This window comes from Grammomys surdaster, unplaced genomic scaffold (genome assembly GCF_004785775.1).
Source record: "Grammomys surdaster isolate TR1022 unplaced genomic scaffold, NIH_TR_1.0 334, whole genome shotgun sequence".
In the NCBI taxonomy this organism is placed as follows: domain Eukaryota; kingdom Metazoa; phylum Chordata; class Mammalia; order Rodentia; family Muridae; genus Grammomys; species Grammomys surdaster.
Genome location: NW_021604753.1, coordinates 6204242 through 6221468, shown reverse-complemented (window position 1 = coordinate 6221468; position 17227 = coordinate 6204242).

The window sequence follows — 17227 nt, the reverse complement described above, 5'->3', positions numbered from 1 at the left end:
CCTGATGGGGATAATCCCGCACAGGCACACCCAAAGGCTCATGTACTGGGCAAGTCTAGATTCTGTCAAGCTGACAACTGACATTAGCAATCACAGCATGCTCCTGTCTTATGAGAACACTTCTGTTTCCACTTCAGCTCCCCGCCTGCAGCGTGGTCCTTCATCTTCCCTAGGATGTGTCAGCCTTGTAGCCAAGGACTCTGTGCTGAATCCTGAACTGAGTCCTTTCTGTCTGTGGCTGGATCCTTACCCCTGCCCTCCAAAAGCAACAGCTGTCTGTCTGGTACCCCTGCTCCTCATTTCCTTCTCCCACCAATCAATCAATCAATCAATCAATCAATAACTCGGTAGGAAAATAGCTTAGATTGTTGATCGTCATTTTCATACTTCTCCTTATACTGGTATTTTGGCCATATGGGTTCTGACTGACTGTGAAATTCTTTACTCCATATTTGCTTTACTCCTTGGCCTTCCCAATTGTATGAGACCGATAAAAGCTCACAGTGATTTCTCTGACACCTAACAGATGCCTCCTGTTCAGAATCTCAGTCATAGATGCCACTGTTCAGCACATTTTCCTACTCACTAGGACCTCAGTACCTGCTAAGCCATAGCTCTTCTCGAGAAAATCGAATGTGTTTTAGAATAATAGAGAATTTCGAGGGTGAAATTCTTTGTCTGATATAAACGTGTCTGTTGAAATTGGAAATTTAGGTCTACATTTTGAGCTATGGAATTTGTTAGAATCTTGGGTTTCTAGAGCAGATACAGCTGCTGTGTCTTCAAGCTGAGCCAAGAAACCTGAAGGCAGTGGGTGCCCTTTAGGTCTATGGCTCCTTTAGGGGCTTCTTGGCTGAGCCCCCTTTTGGTTGCATTAATGGAGATTCAGAGGAAGCCTGTGACTTACAAAACTGTGCTCCGCACCACACTCCTCTTCTTCAGAGAGCAGCTTGCTCCATATGCTCTCCCAGACAGGAACCTTGTCCAGGGCCTCCTTCCAAAAGCAAGCACAATTTCCCATTTTGGTAATGCAAAGTTTTCTTTTTCTTTTTTCTTTCTTTCTTTCTTTTTTTTTTATTTGTTTCTTCAAGTTTCACTGGAAGTCATTTAAGGTGAGTTTGAGCAGCAACTTTGAAGCCTCTCTTCAGAGCGCAGGGGCTCACATCAGCATGAGCTGTTCAAAGTCAAGGACAAATTCCTCTCCCCGACCTAGATGTAATGTCTACGCGTAACAGTGGTGTTGGACTCTGGGCCAGGCATTTCCAAGCTCTTGATTTCTTATCCAAAGAACTGAAGACATAAGGGTTCATGGGGTTGTCCAAAGGAGAAAGATTACTTTGTTCGGAGCAAAGTGATGGTGCAGCTTCTAAATGGAGACAGTCTAAAGGCTGACGCAGACCACCAAGTCCAAGTGCAGGGCCCACGCTGCAGACTGCGGTCTGCCTCTGGGGGCTCTAAAGGAAGGTAGGGTTGGCTTCTGAGGAGAGCAGGTTACATGGTTCTCCATTTTGATAGATATATTAGGCCATACACTCATCTTTTACTTCTCAAGGCCCTTCTCTATCCTGCATCTGGTTTTTAATGCTTTGTGTTTTAATTTTATTTATTTATTATTGTACTTTAGTTACAACATTTCTCTCTTTCATTTTCTCCCCTTACACCTTCCCATGTGCTCCTCTCTGCTCTCCTTCAAATGCATGGCCTCTTCTTTTTCCATTATTATTGCATGCATATATGTATTTGTACCTACATATGTGTTCTTAAATATAACCTTGTGAGACCATACAATGTTACTTATGAATATGTTTTGAGGGATGGCCATTGTCTGGTTTTAATTATATGAATGACTAGTTAGACATAGGTACAAGATTACTGTAAAGAGGAGACTCTCCCTAAAAGGTTACAAGGGGACACAGTTTTGTCTTACTGTCTCCCTGTAAGGTGTTTTGTGTCCTGCCTAGGAAAGAGCTAGCACTTTAAGGCACATAGAGCAATGTCCTGAAAACTATTTCACAATAGCTGAAATATGGAAATGATATGAATGATACCAGCTGACAACAGTGGAGGTGGAACACCATAAGTCTTTCTAATAGAATATTACTCGGCAGCAACGGCAAAATAAGGTACCTCAGGTAGAACAGACAGGCCAGCCCAAAGGACCACTTCTTTATAGGTGAAACTTTGGTACATGGAGTATATGCCCACAAAACCATCTCAAAAACTGAGTTTAAAAAGAATGAATACTTGGGGTGTCTACAGGGTCAAAAGGACATGTGTCTGCCTCTCATCTAGTGCTCTCCAAGGCTATCTTTCCTAAACCATTGACCCATTTATCAACAAGCAACAATAAGTCCAATGTGAGCTCCAAGTGGGAGAGGAGGGAGGAGAGTTCTCAGGTAGGCCTGCCACCAAACCTTAAGAAGAAAAGGAACATAAAGAAAATGAAAATGTATCTGGCAAAGAGGAAGACTAGAAAGCCCCATAGGCCACTGGCACAAACACAGAGGTACTCCAGGTGCCAGAAGGTGATCTGTTGCTCATTATAATACTAAAATCTATGACTACGGCTCATTATAATACTAAAACACACACAGCCGGGGAGAGATTTAAGGTGCTAATGAGATGTGACTTGAGATACGGTATTTTGAGCTGTATGGAACAGAGCATGCTCAGAAAAAGCCTTATTATGCAAATGAGTCTAAAAGCCCATGCTCAGTGCCACCTTCACTGTGAAATGCTGAACTCTCTGCTCCAGCTGGCTTCCTCCCTTGAAAGTGTATCTTTTCTTTATGAACTGACTCTGCTCAGGCTGTAACTGTGTGTCCTCCCTCAGTTCTTTGTCCTGAAATACAAGGACCTGCACCCCTCCGGAGGTTCCCACTGAGCTAGCCTTCAGTATCCCAGCCCTGGAGACAAAGAGACAAGTAAAGCGGAAATATCCTCTGCCAGCCTTAAGGTGGTACGGCTACCTGTAACTTCATGAAGTTACACAGGGACTCTTTGTGACTGGTTTACTCTTACTATTATTCCAATTGCGATAAAAACGTACAGAAGCAAAGCTCTGCAGGCCCCAGGAGAGAGTATAAAGAACGATTGCTTGTCTGGTCCAGACAAGGCTTCTGTAGTCAGGTAATTTCCATGCCTAACAGCTTCCACGTCTGAGCATTTTGAAGCGCTTGCCTGGCCTGGCCTCTTCACAAACTTAGTTTTCAGTAAGATAATGATGTGCCAGGCAGCCTGTATGCATAGATTCCTGTGACCTGCTGCTGTTGAAATTGGTGGGCCCGCCTCCAGCTCTGTAGAATACCCATGGTAGTGCTTGGACTTTGCTCTTTGATCCCAACCTCCCCAAACCTACCCTGTCTGGTACTGGGGATGAATAGCTTTAATCACCCAAGTTCTTTAGGGTACTCGTAGCTATTCGCTGATGCATCTCATTTTCTTCTGCCATGAACTCACAAGGCAGGGTGGTACTGGACAGCAGAAGTTGCCTTGGGAGGGATTTTGATAACTGAACCGCTAATGTCACTTACATTACACTTACGGGCAGAGCTGGGGCCCCTGTGTCAGTGATTTAGTGGTTCATAGTTTATAAACAAGTGACCAGGCCAGGCTGAGACAAGACTGCCTGAATTTCAGATTGCACTATGGGTCTAAAGCCTTACAGTAACATTGGACCTTTTGGTATCGGGAACCATTTTCATCCTGGTCCCAATCAAATCTCTTAGGCATTTTCCTCCTCCTTACCACCAGCGCTTACCAAGTTCACTCTGTATATGCACACACTCATCTTACCCAACACATTCATCATCCTCCAAGGCTGGAAATGTTCTTTTCTCTTTGTTTTACAGAAGGAAAGAAAAGAAGGAAGGGAGGGAAAGAGGGTAAGACTGAGGGATGGAGAGAGAGGATAGAGTTGAGACTTACCTATCCAAGCCTTAAAGCTAATAAGCTGCAGTGTCCGGATTTCAACCCAGGCCTTCCTCCCGACTGGGATTTAATCACCTCACTATTTCACATGAGCAAAACCAAATTACTTCCAATTCCCCCAAAGTGCAATTTTCTCATGCCTTTGGGCAGGAACGGATCTAGGTTTTGTAGGGCTGAAATTTTATACTGTTTTGGAAAGCCTATTTAAGTAAAAAAAAAAAAAAGGCAAACAAAAGCAAAATAATAATGAAATTTTAAATATTATATGGATACTTATTACAAATATAAAATTGCATATTATCAACATAAAAGCTAAATATCACAGAATCCAGAAAATAAAAAATTTGTATAATAATTTTCTATTTGTTGTAGCAAACAGGATTTTTCATATTCTTTTTGGGATTGCACTTACCAATTGTTTCTTTCACATGCACAAAAGTACTGGGACCTCATTTTCTACAGAGAGAATGGAAGATAATTGGCTTTCCCAGAAACTGGAAAATAATAGCTTGAGGCTAGGCGGTGGTTTTGTGAATAAAGTTTTATTAGAAAAAATCATGTTCACACAGGAGTCAGTACTTGAAGCAGATGACAAAGTTTAAAACAGCCATGACTACCTGGACCTTTGATGCATGCCTTATCCTGGGAAGACACAGAGAAATGTCTACTTACTCCAAACAAACCAAAAAGAAAATTGTATTTGTAATGGTTTTCTTGGTAGTCAACTCAAACCTCTCTAGAATCTTAGAGGGTCTGTGAGGACATTTCCAAGATGGATTAGCTGAGTGCTAGAACACCCTCCTATAAAGTGAGTAGAACCTTTCCACAGAGGCCTGAGGGAAATGCAGTTGCCTGCTTGCACACCATGATTTCTTGTTGAGTATATCTACGAGGTTGTCACTGCTACTGCCATCCTTCCCTGACATCAGAACTGAGCATCCTGGTCCCTCCAGTTCAGATAAAGGATCAGCACATCTCCAGAAGTGCCACAGACCTTCAGCATGGGATTGAAACTGCTCAGGTATCCAGCCTTATGGACTGAGTACCTACTGGGCTTCTTAGCTCCTCTTGCATGCCAATAGCCAATGTATAGCATTCAGCTCATAAGCCAGTTCAATAAACCCCTTTCCATCAGTTCTGTTCATCTAGAGAACTCTAATACACAATCAGCATAGACCTGACTCTAAACTGTGTGCTGTTGGCACTGCAGACTAAGGTTATGTGGTGATTTTCATATCATGCGCAGCTTAAATAACTATGCCACAACTTTGCATGTGAAAATTTTGTCTAGTGTAGAGAATATTCAAATTCATGGCTCTGGATCTTAGCTTCACTCACTTCCCCACATAGGTTGTTGTCTCTGGTCCAGAAGTACCTGTCTATCAGAGAGGACCTGGGAGGATGGACCACTGGGGGTCATGTGACAGCCTGTGTAGACAAGGGACAGAATACATTACATAGCCCTTCGGAACTACACAGAATGCAAAGTCAAATAAATAAATATGGGTAGATAAGCCCCAGAAGGATGTATCACTCCAAAATATGAGAATGGACAAACTCACAGACCTGTTCTTGAAATCTTGTATTTATTTGTTTAGAACTTAAATATGTTCCTTAGTTCTAGTCAATGTTTTTCTCTTCCCCATTGAACAGTTGTCTTTTTAAGACTAACATCCAAGTTTGGATGTAAGTTTATTGCCTCTGACCCAAGGAAGACACTGTATAAATGAATGCTACCTGGGTATTCAAATACTCTTCGATGGAAATTTAGCTTCGCTATTTTGTAACAATAGAGTCAATGCATGTTTGTATGCTAGCCCCTTTCTCATTTTGTCCTTAATGCTCTTTGTTGATGGCTAAAATGAGGCATGTAATCCTTCAATAACTTTTCTAAAGCTTCAATAGTGAGTAGAGTCAAATTCCATTCCTATCTGAATGAAAATCCCATATTGTTCCCAGCATTATAAACCTTTCAATGGTAGTCAAAGTGGTAACTTCAATTGGGTGTGTACACCACCACCTGTAATCCTTGCACTGGGGAAGTTGAGTATGATAGTTAAATAGAAATTGCCTCCATAGGCTTATAGAATTGAATGTTTTATCACTAGGGTGTGACACTCTCAGGAGGTGTGGCCTTGTTGGAGGAAGTGTGTCACTAGGGATGGAATTTGTGGTTTCAAAATGTTCAAGCCAGACCCTACAATATCTCTTTCTTCCTGCTGCCTGCAAATTCCGATGTTGAACTCTCAGCTACTCTCCAGCACCATGTCTGGCTGCATGCCACCATGCTTCCCACCATGATGACAATGGATTAAACCTCTGAACCACAAGCTAGCCCCAGTTAAATGTTTTCCTTTATAAGAGTTGCTTATGAAGCCATGGCATGTCTTCATAGCAATATAATACTGACTAAGACAGAAGTGGGTACAAAGGAGCAGGATGTTGCTATAATAGGCCTGATCGTTCATTAGTTTGGAGGAATGTCGACTTTGTGACTTTGGACTAAGAGAGCAGTAGAATGTGTTAAGTGCTTAATAGGCAATCCTAGTAGGAGCATGGAAGACAGAGGTGCTGAGGGTGATTTGAAATGTGGGGGCCTGGCTCAACATGTTTCAGATGAGGAAAATATTTTTATGTGGCCTAAAGACTGTTCTTTTGATATTTTGGCAAATAATTTAGCTGCTTTTTGCAAAAACAAAATTAAAGAAAAATTTACACAGGGTGTGGTAGTGCATGACTTTAATTCCAGTACTCTAGAGGCAGATGCATGCACATCTCAAAGTTCAAGCAAGGGTAGCCTAATCTACAGAGCTAGCTCCAAGATAGCCAGGATTAGGCAGTAAAATAGACCATCAAAACCAGAAAGCTGGTGAAAATGTATTTGAACAAAAGGGCTATGTTCCAGCCCCAGCAAGCATCAGAACTTGGTAGCTTCTGCTACATGGTTCTGGCTTTAGAGTCAAGGATACAAGAAAGGGGTTATGGAATCTACATCCAAAACTAAGGAAAGTCCCTGAGACCAGGCAAGTGTGAGCGGTGTCCCTGCATAAAAGCCGAGAGAAGTTATTGTGTGAAATTGGGAAGGTAAAGCTGGATTGCCTTGGAGATCCCAAGATTGTGGAGATGCCAGAATCATGGGCATCCTGCTGAGGAGAGCTGCTAACAGGGAGTGTGAAACCAGCCCAAGAGACAGAAGTGGGTTGCAGTCGAGAAAGCTGGGAGTACTGGAGATCTGAAGAACATTTTGATATTAGACCTGGAAACACAAAGTCTGCCTTGCTGGTTTTAGGTCTTGATTTGGTCCAGTGTTTCCTCATTAAGCTCTCTTTCCTTCCTTTTGAAATGGTAATGTATATCCTGGGTCAAAGTGTATTAGATGCATGTGATCTGCATTTTGATATTGATTTTATAGACTCCTATGAGTCTCAGAAGAGATTTTTTGGACTTTGGACTTTTAAACAGTACTGAGATTACTACAGACTGATGGGACTTTTGAAGTTGGAACGGATGCATTTTTGGATTATAATATGGCTACAAGCCTATGGGGACCAGGGAGTGGAAAGTGAACATTTGAATAAGAATGACCTCATAGACTCGTAGATTTGAATGCTTGCTTAAGAAGTGGCATTATTAAGAGATATGGCCTTGTTGGAGTAGTATGACCTTGTAGGAAGTGTGTCACTGAGTGTAGGCTTTCAGGCTTCGAATTTTAAAAAAAAAAAAAATGTTGCCTGTTGATCCAGATGTCAAACTCTCAGCTACCCTCCAGAATTGTGTCTGCCACCATGCTTCTGCAGTAATGACAGTGGACTAAAACTCTGAACTATAAACCAGACCAAATTAAATGTGTTTCTTTATAAGAGTTGATGTGGTCATGGTGTCTCTTCACAACAATAATACATTGACTAAGACATTGAGGTAGGAAGATTGAGGTCAACATGATCTCTATAGTGAGTTCTAGGTCAGGCTGAGCTATGTAGCAAAATATTGTCTCAACCACTCAAAGGTAAAACAAAACCCATGGTGTTGATATTATTGCAGGTCATACTTTTCTCTGTCATCTTATTTCTAGATTTTTCAAGATGGCTGAATTTCAAATCTGTTTGTGCACAAAAAATCACCTTGGGTAATTATGCTATCTTCCAGGTCTTGTTCCTGGTAATTTTTACTTAATAAGCATTAAGCAGAACCTGAGAGTATGTATCCTATCTACCATCAGGGAATATTACAAATGCAAAGAAAATGAACCATTTATTTATTCACTGACCAACTAAGAAACAGACACATTTAGTTACAATTCCTGCTTGCTCTCCCTATACTCTTTTCCTCCTCCATGAAGGAGATGCCTTCTCCCTGGATTCCAAGTCAACTAACTCTATCCCTGCTTACATAATGTTCCTACAAATTTGTAAATGTCTGTATGATATGTAATGTAGTCTGCATACTTTGTTACTCATTTTTAATCATTTTTGTTTGCATATATGAATTATACATGGATACATATATGTGTGTCTATGAGAATGCAATACAGAGATCAGAGGAGAATGTTTAAGTTGTCCTTGCTTTCTACTTCTTTTGAAATGGGGCCTCTGGTTCATCACTGTATATACCCTGCTATTTGGCCTGGGAACATCCTGGGATTGTCTCTACTTTCATGTCATAGTAGAAAGTCTTAGATGGCAAGTATATACTTATTTACATAGTTTTTGGAGTTACTAAACTCAGGTTTTCACACTTGCCTGCAAACCACAACACCACCTTCCTAGCCCTAGTCTTGCATACTGTAGTATTTATGTAACTCTATAACTTTTCTGTTGATCTTTCACCTGTAGTTTTTAATAACTAACACAATTGTGAAAGCAGATCAGCTCCTTGACACCCACTTTTTGAATTTCTCACATTCTGCCCAGCATATTTTCTTGATGAATACACACAATATTTCTGAGTTTACACTTTTCTAGTACTACAGTGAACACACTTGACCATAACCCTTTACGGAATGTTTTCTCTAAATTATATACCAGGGAATAAAATAATTGAGCTATAAAAGAAGGAATCTATTTTTTAAAACTGTTAAAGTAATTCTAGTGAACAGCCAATTGAAAAAAATATTGAGTCTTTACTGATTCCAATGTTGTGTTTTATTGCTTCTTAAACTTCAGTGTGCAAATTGATTTCCTGGATATCATGTTAAGATGAAGAATTCAATAAATCTGGTCAAAAATCTCCTGGGTAATATTGGTACTGGTGCCTCACATTTTAGCTATCAGCTAAATGAAAATAAAGCCTCATTCTTACAATCCAGTTGACTGGATTCTAGCTATGGGTAAAGATTAGAAGACACAGGGAAGAATAGAATAAATGAACATACAGCCCTCTTATGTGATGGTTCCATCTTATGCATGATATCTTAAAGGTACTGTTTAGGCAATACATTTGATGACTACCCTAGGTAAGTCACAATTTCTCTATCTTGTGCTCCATGCAAGAACATTTGCTATATTGGCATGTTTTTCAAAAGAAAATGGTCTAGCCTATGGAGAAAAGTTCCAGGATCATCAGAATGAGATTCAACTTCAGTTTCTTTCTCAAGGCAAAAATAAAAGACTTGATATAGCCTCATCAAGACACTGTATTTTTATTTCTTTTTGGTTTTTTCTCTTAATTTAGAAAAAATGTATGTGTATATATGCATGAGGGGTGTGTGTGTATGTGTGTGTGTGTGTGTGTGTGTGTGTGTGTGTGTGTGTTGCCAGGTCCAGCATGGCAGTGGAAGGGATACTGTGACATGCTTCCTGCCCCTGGAGCTGAGCTAACATGATGTGAGTCTCCTTAAGTGCTGATGGTTGCTGTAGGCATAAAGCTTGTTTGCATAATAATGTACATATTTTGCTTCATGTTCCTCCTTCAAGGAATGGTTTTCCTGTCAAGGTTATTGGGGGAATGTTCTCTCTCCCAAGGCTAATGACTCCATAATAATTAGAAATGGCACTCTTCTGGGAAGGGAGAATGTGTCTGGTAATCCTCAGCAACATGGTTATGCTGTGACCTTCAGGATAGCCCTTAAGGCTGTGGGAAAGAACTCTGAAAACATGAGTTCAAGAATACATACATCAGAGCTGTTCTTTACAGGATTTCTCAACTATGCAAAATATAAGAATGCAATATGAATTGTAAAAGGGGCTTCATGGACCTGAAAGAACAGAAGCAGGTGCACTAAAGAACTAGCTTAGTCGGAAGAATATTAAAGGAGATATTATTTGGTCAATAGAGGAAAAATCTGGATCACAAAATTGAAAGGAGTAGTTAAAAAAAAGTTTCAGATAGATGGTTAGATTATATTAGTGACAAAATGATGGTCTCCTCCATGAAAACAATCAACTAAAATTGATCCAGATATACTACTCCCTAAAGGAGGTAAATATATGTTCAATCCAAAGAGGATGGGGACTGAAAAAAAGTCTGGTATCAAGAAAAAAGATAATGACTTAATGATATTCCTATTTTCTTGGATTGTTTAATACTTTTCAATAAGAAGACATGGAGTTGCTGAGATGAAAAAGAAAAAATCTAAAGATTAAAAGAATAATTGAGGTAGCTAAGGATTATAAAATTAGCTTCAATGTTGTTTGCATTGGCATATACAAGAGCTTACTAAATTGCAAATATATATGTGTATATATATATATACATACATATACATATATACATGTATATGTATAAGTTATTATACTTATAGCTCACTTTCTGTCATAAAGATAACCTCTATGCCTAGACTTGGCAACCACAAGCGCTGTGCTCAGTGAATCACATATGACTTGCTATATTAAAAAATGTACTTGCTGTATGGTTTATTTGCCTCGAATGTGCTCTGTACTTCAGTTTCTAAGAGTCAAGGGGCTAAGGAATAAAATGCTGATTCATGGGATGATCAAACGGGAATCTGGAGTAAATGATTAAACAGATATGCAACATCTAAGGAAGTAGCTTTGGAAATAAAAGACTGGGCTTTGGTTTGTAAGAGAGAGGGAACACACTATCTTGAGCAGTTTACAGAGCTGTCAGTTTCCATCAGTCATTGGCTCTAAGTCATTCTTCCAACACTCCCATTCACTTCTTCCTCAGGACACTCTCTCAAGCTGAGGCTGGTTCTTGGGAGTATGTGTATCTAACACACTTGTGCTGTGCTCATGAAAGCCAGAAAAGAACACTGGAGTTGGTGTTTCAGGTGGTTGTGAGTTGCCAAACATGACTGCTGGAATCTAAACTTCCTCTGGAAAAGTATCAAGTGCTGTGGACCACTGAGCAATCTCTCCACCCCCACCTCCAAGTGATGTGACAGAATACTGTCATAGAATACCCTGACAAAAAGCAACTTAGGAAAGAAATGGTTTATTTGGCTTATAATCCAAGTTACATTCCATTACTTCTGGAAAATGAAGTCAGAACAGGGAGAGGGAAAAGGCATGAGCCTTTGCTTGCTTGCTCTTGGCTAGCTTTCTCATTTATACTTCTTTGTACTCTTCACCTAGGGACTGTTGCCACCCACAGTGACCGTCTTCTTACTCTACATCAATCAACAATCATAACAACGCCACAGATATGCCCACAAGCCAACCTGATCTAGAGAATTCTTCATTAAGAATCTCTTTCCAGATGATTCTAGGTTACATCAAGTTGACACTTAAAACCAATCAGCATAAATATTAAATAGCAAGAGAACAAGAGGAGAATGTGGACTACTTTGTTACCTCACAACCTCACCTCCTTCATGTAACAGTATAGGAACAATATTGTGCCAAATGAATACTAATTCCTAACAGATGCATAGCTCTGAGATGCTTCTGAAAACATTTGCATTTAGATTTGGATTATGATGGATTTGGGTTACCCAGTATTGAAAAGACTATAAGCATACCTTACACTTGTAATGCACTCACTTGATCATTCTGAACACATTTTATGTGTAAATCAAAAGGGTACTACTTTATAAGGATTCATAGAAAGTAGAAAAGATGGAACGTGATGAATGGCTCAGTGGTCAAGAGCACCGACTGCTCTCACAGAGGCTCAAGGTCAGGTCCTAGGACCTACACCAGACAGCTCACAACATCATGAAGCTCCAGTTCCAGGAGATTCGGCACCCTCTTCTGACCTCCACAAGCACCTGCACTCACACACACATAGCCATCCATATACAGACACACACAAGCACAAATAATTGAAAATAAAATAAATCCTTAAAACAGTAAAGAAAGAAAATCAATGGGGAGATCTCATAGCCTTTACTTCAAGTCTTCATCCTCAGAAAATGGGAATGCACATTTTATTGTAGAAAAACACATTCTTTGCTTCCCGTGGAGGGTCAGCAGTTAAGTTCAGCGTCCATGCTGCTGATGAAAGCCTTGTAACTTTAGAAATCTGCTTGCTTTGCCCAGTTCTCAGTACAGGGTGCTTCTTAGAAGAACCATATGAAAAAAAGATGAAGATTTGTACATCCTTCTAGGAAAAAAATCAGAGCTCTCATGATGGCTTCTGTGAGGCTGGAGCTCTGGCTCTCAAATGCTATGCATATGGTCCAGCAAACGCTGCTAGCTATAAAACTTGAACTTCTGAGTGAATCTTAGCCTTTACAGTTGAGATTGGCCATTATTAACTTGGAAAAAAAACATAGAACATTCTAGCTAAGTAACATAGACCTGCCTATATGCACTCTATCTGGTAAGAATTGATCATTTATTTTTTAAAGTGAACTGGATACAAACACAACATTTCTACAAAAACCAGAGCCCTAGTGTTCCTGCATGTAATAATTATTGACTTGTTGTTTATAAGCAAGTCTGAAAAGTCTCTTTTTAATTAGTTTCCTAGTGACTTTCCCTTTCTTTTTTAATTAAACAATGCCACAGACAAACTTTTGAAGCTAAAGACAGTTTAATGGGTATGATCTGTCTGACTTTCTTTTTTTCTGACTGTATTCATTATAGACGAATCAATGGAAATTGATAAACTCATGATGGAAATAAAAGAGGAATGTATTTGTATTCATTACATGGGATTGGAGATGATCATAAAATGAAGCGTTGTTATAGTGAGATATAAACCCAACCTATGGAATTGTTCAATACAAGAAGAACGAGATACATTTCATTACCGTGGTAGGGGGCATCTCTGAAACGGAAGCCAATAATTTTAAAAGTCTTGAGCACGGGGTTATGCTGACTATTCAGTTCAATACGTTAATTGACAATAAATCTTACTTGCCTCTAAAAGGCACTTGACGAGTCATTTTCAAGATGGTCATGATTTTTTATGATGCAGAACTTTTAATTTACAGGGATGATAAAAATAGACTTACTTTCAGCCACTTGTATTTGATTTAATTACCTAATCAACTATAAATCATCTACTATTGAAAAAGTAATTTAACATAGATGATATTTGGCTGTCGTATCTTTTGGATAACTGCTAGAGATAGTATGGTAAAGTGAGAAGAAAAACCCTGTGGTAAATCTCTTGTGCTTCTTTCTAAAATGCAGAAGTGGGTGGAGTGAAGACAGCATGGTTTCCCTTGGGAAATGGGCGATTAGCCTTTTGTTACATCTTAATCAGATATATCCTCCAAGAAAGCAATGCTGTCATGATAGTGAATAAAGTTGGGATTTTTTTTCTAGTATTTTTTTCTCAGTTTTCCAATGTTGTCATATTTGGTCTCTACTGGCAAGTTGGACATGAATTTAAAAACTATGGCTAAGATTAACTATGGGAATAGAGTCCCAGTTCAGGAGACCCTGCTAGATTAAATGCCTGGTTGATAGACAGTAGTTATTTGTGATTAAAGAAGAAAGGTGTGGCTTTCTATAATAATTGGAGGCTCTAAAGCCCTGGTGTCAGAAACTTGCAAATGTCTCTTTCCAGAGCTGACCAGACAGCTCAGACACTCTTCCTTTCTATTTGCCTCTCCAGAGGCAAGTAGAAGTCTGCAGTCCTTTCATGACCATATGCTAATTGCTGGCCATTTGCTTCTAAAATGCACATCTTCTTTTGACACTTAGCTGCTCAAAACTTGTCTGTGGCTTCCCATCATGCTCAGTGTAGTCTGAAGTTTCAGGCAAAGCCTCTTCTTGGCATATCACCCCCTAAAGATGTCATTACTAACCAATGTTATACCTTCGTTCCAAATCTTCTGACAATTTTTTTTCCAGTGCCTAGAAGACAGACTTATTGCTTGTCTGTCTTGATGAATATGTGGATGGATGGATGGATGGATGGATGGATGGATGGATGATGAATGGATGGGTGGGTGGATGGATGGATGGTTGGATGATGGATGGATGGGTGGGTGGGTGGGTGGGTGGGTGGATGGATGGATGGATGGATGGTTGGATGGATGGACTGATAGGCAAATGGGTGGTTGGATGAATAGATCAATTAATGAATGAACTTCTCTTTCCTGGAAATAGCAATTTATTATTCTCAGAATATCTTCCTTTGTTCTAAACCATCTCCATCTACATTTCTGAGCTGCCAGTGTGACCCAATCATATTTACTCATTATGTACTAAGGTTGTAATGCCCTTTGGGGAAATATAACTCTATTCATGGCTCCAACCTACTATCTTGGTTCAGTCTTTGGAGATCCCTGATGGTGGACATCAGTATCCTTGACTCATATTATTCATAATGCTCTCCCTCTGACTACAAGGCAGGGGTGTCTATAATTTTTCTGCTCTTATCCTTGTCTCTTCTTTGGAGTCAGCCTTGACTCATGCTTCCAACCTTTGGATGATTGTAGTTCTTGGTTCATATGTAGGTCCAGGGATCATGATACTTTCTTAGTGAATTCAGTGGGTAGAACTTCAGCTTCTAACACAAGACTTATCTCTCACATTTGGTGGTTATCTCTGAGACTGATTTTCCTAAATTTCACATTCATTTTGTAATAATAAAATGCATTATATGAAAAAGTTAATTTTTTGAAGCAGTATAATGGATGCAGTGGGTTCATTATTTGATTCTACTTACATGGCTACATAGAATTTATTCTTTCAGCTGGTTGAGCTTCCTATATTAAAATAAGTAATGATGAGAAACTAATGATACCCAAAATACATACGTTTGTGCTTATGTCTAAGGAAAATATAATAGTCCATTTATTTTTAAAAATCATTATAATACAGGCATTTCTACTTTCATTTATCCTATCCCTAACCTTAAGTATAAGCCCATTCTTAAAAAGAATGACATTAATGTCACCCAGGTCACATTGTGTGCTGTGTGCTTTTTATTTTATAGTTGCTCAAGAAACATTTTCACACACTTTCATGATCATAACTTTAATATCTGTATAATATCCTATCATCTTCATGTAGCATCGTTTAGCTCCTCATTCCCTCATGGATGGGAAATTTCATTTCTATGCTTTGTTGCCATTGGAGATAATGCTGAAAAGGCTAATAAAAATGTTGAATATAGAAAGTCTGATTAAATTTTTCATCTCTTTTCCCTCCTCCAAAGATTACTCGATTATCTCAAAATTCATTCTCTTTCATTTTTCTTTTAGTTTCTTTCTTCATGTTTTTTTGTGCTCATTGTTCATGTCTGTAACTGTATTGTGATATTTTCTCCCATACCTTCAACCTTCATACCCATACACTGTTTACACAATAACCAGATATGGTATAAACCAACCTGAATTCACACACTCCTTCCAATCAGTAACCATTGTGTAGCCTGAGAACAGAGAAATGATTGACAACCAGCCTTCTTACTCAGGTACAAAAGAATCACATAGTTGTCATGGGCTCATCATGGAGAAAACTTTACCTGTTACTCCTGATACTTTAACTCTCATTTTGTTCAAATGACTTTAAAAGTTTGGCTTGCAGAGCACAAAGATAGAGAGCTATTTGGGGTTTAATGTGTCTTCTTGTTTTCTTTCCACTTTCCTGTTTAAACAACCAGATAGCATCATGCTAGCAATAGAGCAGTTAGGGTGTCCACACCTAACGACCCATGATAATTCTCTCACAGACGCCTTTCCACACTGTTATGCTATGTTTGTAAATAAACGTTTATCTCAGTTTTCATTAGCATTGGGATTTATTAAGATGGCTTTGAAGTTTTCACTATCATAAGTATTGTTTTGTCCAGTCATTCTGCATGAGTCAATTTGAGAGCATATTCTTCAAATGAGGATGGTTTTCTTAGGACAAATGCCTGAATTCGGAATAACTCTGTCTGACCATTGTAGTTTGTTATAACTTGACTTTTTAAAGTATTTTAAGTTACGTTTTTCTTTCACAGAAATGTTTACCAATGATTTATTTTCACACTTTATGTTTGAGAATTTCATACATGTATATAATAAAGTATGACTAGGTTCACCTTCCACTTCCTACTCTCACCTTCCACAGATACTCCTCAGCATGGCTTATGGCTCCTCCCAGCCCTCTCCAGAGACTCTCCAGAATGACTTATGGCTACTCCCAGCCCTCTTCAGAGACACTCCAGCATGGTTTATGACTCCTCTTCCAAGTTTTACTTCCTCTTCTTTTTCTTCTTCCTCTTCTACTTTCTCCTTGTTCTTTCGTATCAAGCCATGAACAATTCTAGCAAGGATAGGAAAGGATCTCTGAAGGTCCTACTCTAATTTATGCAGTTGTTGGCTGCTGTGGTAGGAAAATTATTGTCTTGTGGTGTGTGGCCACTGGTCAGTTTCACAGACCCCAGTGGATGTCCCATATCCACGCACATATGGAAAACATTGGTTAGACTTAGTGTGTTATTACTAATCTTTTATAGCTACTGAGCCTTATCTATAATATGATAGTAAAGGAAAGACAATAGAAAATTAAAAGAATTAATTATTTGGTTAATAAGAAAAACATCTGCTCCAATAAAATTCCTACTCTGGCAAATATGCTACTGTGTACTTTTATACTTTGTCTCTTTAGATCATGCCTATATATCAAACAACTAAATAATAAATACCTCCAAGGTAACAAAAAAATAACACCATTGTTAGTTGTACCTGTCAACATAGGTCAAAGATTTAGAAATTATCCTGGTATGGTAGTTTGAATAAGAATGACCTTAGACTCATAAATTTGGATGCCTAGTCATCAGGGAATAGCACTATTTGAAGAGGATTAGGAGGTGTGGCTTTGTTGAATGTGGGTGTGGCCTTGTTGGAGAAAGTATGTGTTGGAGAAAGTATGTGGTGGGTTTGCTGAGAACCCATGCCAGGTTCTCTCTCTCTCTCTCTCTCTCTCTCTCTCTCTCTCTCTCTCTCTCT